Source organism: Lissotriton helveticus, chromosome 1_1 (genome assembly GCF_964261635.1).
Source record: "Lissotriton helveticus chromosome 1_1, aLisHel1.1, whole genome shotgun sequence".
Classification (NCBI taxonomy): domain Eukaryota; kingdom Metazoa; phylum Chordata; class Amphibia; order Caudata; family Salamandridae; genus Lissotriton; species Lissotriton helveticus.
In genome coordinates, this window is record NC_136057.1 from 1,626,920,626 (window position 1) to 1,626,925,156 (window position 4,531).

Sequence of the window (4,531 nt, forward strand, 5' to 3'; positions counted from 1 at the left end):
ATTGCCTGGTATTCTTTATAGCTGCCCTTTGCTTTTGCTTAATTTTTCTTGTGTGTCCGATTAAGCCTTCCGTTTTTCTTTTTTTTCGTCTTGCCTGTGCGATCCATAGCAAGGGCACGCCTCGCATCCAGAGACGGAGCGCGCCCAGCCTCACTTCGCGCTCCAGCCCGACCAACCCAGCCCTTCGAGCCAATCCTTATCCCAAAGTTACGGATCTGACTTGCCTACTTCCCTTACCTACATTGTTCCAACATGCCAGAGGCTGTTCACCTTGGAAACCTGCTGCAGATATGGGTACGGCCCGGCGCGAGATGTACACATCTCTCCCGGATTTTCAAGGACCAGCGAGAGCTCACCAGACGCCGCTGGAACCGCAACACTTTCCAAGGCTCAGCCCCTCCCTCTAGATTAACCCATTCCAGGACGCCCTGTCCTTCACAGAGAAAAGAAAACTCTCCCCAGGGCTCCCGCTGCTTCTCCAGGATAGTTTGCCTAACCGTACTGGACGCCGCGAGGGTGCCCATCTCCGCCACTCCAAGTTCGGGGATCTGAACCGGACTCATTTTTGATCGGCCGAGGGCAACGGAGACCATCGCCCATCTCTTCTGAACGGTGCTCGCCCAACTCTTAGGACCAACTGACTCATGTTCAACTGCTGTTCACATGGAACCCTTCTCCACTACGGCCTTCAAAGTTCTCATTTGAATATTTGCTATTACCACCAAGATCTTACTTGTGGTGGCTCCACCCAGGCCCTTGCCCCGAGCTTCCGTGCGCACTGCAGCGGCTCTCCTACTCTTTGTGGCTTAGCCCCCGCAGCTCTCAGCGCCGGCGACGGGCGGGTATGGGCCCCGACACTCCAGCGCCATCAATTTTCCGGGCTAGTTGATTCGGCAGGTGAGTGGTTACACACTCCTTAGCAGATTCCAACTTCCATGGCCACTGTCCTACTGTCTATAATCAACCAACATCTTTTCTGGGGTCTGATGAGCGTCGGCATCGGGCGCCTTCACCCGGCGTTTGGTTCATTCTGCAGGGCCAGTTCTGCTTACCAAAAGTGGACCACTAGGCTCTCGCATTCCATGCCCGGCTCCACGTTAGCAAGCCGGGCTTCTTACCTAATTAAAGTTTGAGAATAGGTTAAGATTGTTTCGTCCCCAAGACCTCTATTCATTCGCTTTACCAGATAAAACTGGGGGCTCAGAGTGCCAGTTATCCTGAGGAAACTTCGGAGGGAACCAGCTACTACATGGTTTGATTAGTCTTTCGCCCCTATACCCAGGTCGGATGACCAATTTGCACGTCAGGACCGCTACGGACCTCCACCAGAGTTTCCTCTGGCTTTGCCCTGCCCAAGCATAGTTCACCATCTTTCGGCTCCTATCATGCACGCTCATGCTCCACCTCCCCGTCGGAGCAAGCGAGACGGGCCTGTTTATTACCTCAGTCAAGGGTGAAAGAGGATTTGCAGATCTTGCAGGTAGTGGCAAGGGGGAGGCTGCCACAATCCTGTATCCCAGCTCTGGAACTCATGAGATTTGCCCCCCCCCCCCCCCCATGGTCACAGTGTAGGCCGCGACCATCAGGAATTGCATGAGAAAGTTGTCCCTTTAGACCTTTTAGTTCGATACGTAGGTCTGCTGTTGCTGATAGACATTCGAACATGCATCCACAGGCAGTTCTGCCAGATGGAAGCTGGGGTTCTAATGACACAACAGCTCATACTGATGTAGAGAAAATGTGTTTCAAAGCTCCCCGTGGCAGCCCCAAGATATCATGGAATATAGCTGGCCTAAACACTAATCTTAACATTCCTTATTGGGCTACTTTTAATGATAACCATAGCATCCGTTTATTCCAGGAAACCTTGGTGCTGAAACCACTCTATTGGGCTACTATGTAAATTTTAGAAAAGAAGCAGGCTCAAATGGTAGGGAAAGAAGGTCTGGATGGCTGACAGACCATCTGAGTTTGTTCAAACGTATTAGGGGAACTCAAAGAGGTTCCAGTGCCCTCACCTGACATTCTATGTGTGTTCATCACTAACCTGGCTGGTGTAGTCTATCCTAGTCCAGGAGGTTCAGCCTATGAATTGCATACTTTGGAGCGGCTACTCTTCCATATGATTGCTGAAACATGGCCTCCTCTCATAATAGCTGGTGGCGATTTTAATTGCCAGTTTGAACCATTGTGTGATGAAGGTGGAACTAGCTCACATGAAGACATTGTCTGGGGCATCCCTAGGGTGTCCCTGGAGCCCATTAAGAAATGGACATCACTAGCTCTCCAAATTAATGCTCCGACATTAAATGTAGGCCTTCAAGCAGTGAACTGGAGATCCCGCTCAGATAGTATGGGGAAACACACTTTCAATAGACAATTCAGTACTAGTCTTATTGACTGTATTCTAATAGATCTACTATTATAGTCTTCCCTCATTGACTTCATGGTGATAGATCGGTTACAGAGCGACCATAATGTTCTTTCACTAGAAATTGATCTCATGATATTAGGCCTGAAGTCTGTCCAAGAGGACAGTATTGATTTGAATACAGTTGTATCTAGTAATATGCGCAAAGTGAAATGGGCACATATGAAGGACTCGGATGTACAGTTGGGTAAAACGTATTCCTGTGTAGCTACACTTTTGCATGAGATACTCAACTTGGGATGGGACAGTGCAGGGAAGAGGTATTTATCATCCATCTCACAAATACATAACAAGTTGTTTAATGATTTGAAGGCTTTAATATTTGTAATATCTAGGAAATTCCGCAAACCTCCCGCTTCACAGTTGTCGTATAACTTGGATTGTAAAAATGCCAGACATGCCTTAGTTCTAGCCATTGAGAATCAGGAACGGGGTGAAATTAAATTTCTGGAACTGCATACAAACCTACCATTAGCAGGGCTAGAGAGGTTTGGGAAATGGAACGGTGTAAGCTTATGTTACCAGCAGTTATTGATAAACACCAGCACAACTTCTGGAATTTGGTTTCGTTTGGCAGTAAAGATGGAGTAGGTCCACCTATGTCCAATATCTCTGCTACAGACTGGGTAACACATTTTGCAGCATTATATTTACTGGAGGGTGATGGTGATTCTTGGTGGTGATTCTCACGAGCAGTTGACTGTCTGAAAATGTATAGAAGGAAGGGTGTGATCTGCCACAGGCAAACATGTTTACATCTATTTCCCTGGAGGAAGTTCATACCGCAGTTGGTAAATTAAGTTGCAATAAAGCTCCAGGATTGGACAAAATCCCAGGTGAACCCTACAGGCAGGACAAGGAGCAGCTATTCCCCCCAACGTGGACAGGGGCTGAAATTATCCCCATACATAAAAAGGGTTATCCAGAGGATCCACATAGCTACAGACCAATTAGCTTAATAGATTGCTCTCAAAAACTCTTTGGTACCATACTTTTAAATGAGCTACATTCCTGGATGGAGGAGCATAAAGTGTTAGCCCCTTTCCAAGCAGGTTTTAGACAGGGCATGAGTACAACTGATCACGTCTTCTGCTTATTTATTGGAAATGTGTGGTGTTGGGTGATGGCAGCCTATACATTGTTTTTGTTGATTTACATTCAGCTTTTTATATTGTCCCACAATATAATCTCTGGCAAGTTTGATCTGATATGGGTGTCCCCTAGGATCTTCTGGCCATTTTAACCCCTTCCTGCGTCACAAATTCCGCTGTGGCACGGGGGGGCTAGGGGGTGAGCGCGGCACTTTGGTGCTCATGACAACTTCATGCCATCATGCGTCACGGCTGGCGTGTGCTAATGACGGCGTGGTTCCGTCATGACCACGCCCGCTCATTAATTCGCCCACACAGGTGGAGAATTAGTGCCATGTGGAAGGAGCGGCGCTGGCATGACTGCTCCACGCCGTCATGAGCACACGCTGCCTGTGGCTCATGACGGCGGGGAGCAGTCATGAGCACGCAAGGGGTTAATCAGGCTCCACTTGGGAAATTATGAACAAATGCGGTGCAGGACGCCAGGCAAGTTAACAGCCCCCTTCTCTGTGGATCGTGAGGTGAGGCAGAGATATGTGCTCACTCCCACCCGGTTTTCACTCTACTTGAACAATTTAATTTAATTCCTGGATGAAATCGATGGGGATGCACCCAAAATAGTGAACACTAGGGCCTCGGCCCTAATGTCCGCAGACCATACCCTATAAATCTCCAAATCTCTTATGGGCCTTCAGAATATTTTATGTCACTTTGAGAAATTTTGTGAACTGTGGCTCCTACAAATACATTTTGCGAAAACTACATTTATGATTTTAAATCCAGGCCATTCTACAAGATCGATCCCTAAACTTATAGGTGTCCCTTTAGAGAGTGTTAAAGTGTTTTACTATTTCGGGCTGTCCCTTAGTGAAGGTATGGACTGGTGTAATTACATAGAAAATAGGAGACAAAGTTGTGCAGCATGGTGGAGCAATACTCTGTGTTTAAAAAAATCATTTTATTGTTCAATTTCACCAGTTGTGCAAATCTATAAGGCTCAGGCACTGGG

General features: G+C 47.5%; 1 pseudogene; it reads right to left on the reverse strand.

Moving 5' to 3' along the window:
* Window positions 1-253: 253 nt before the first annotated feature.
* Window positions 254-1,527, reverse strand: LOC144778493 (28S ribosomal RNA; annotated as a pseudogene).
* Window positions 1,528-4,531: the final 3,004 nt, after the last annotated feature.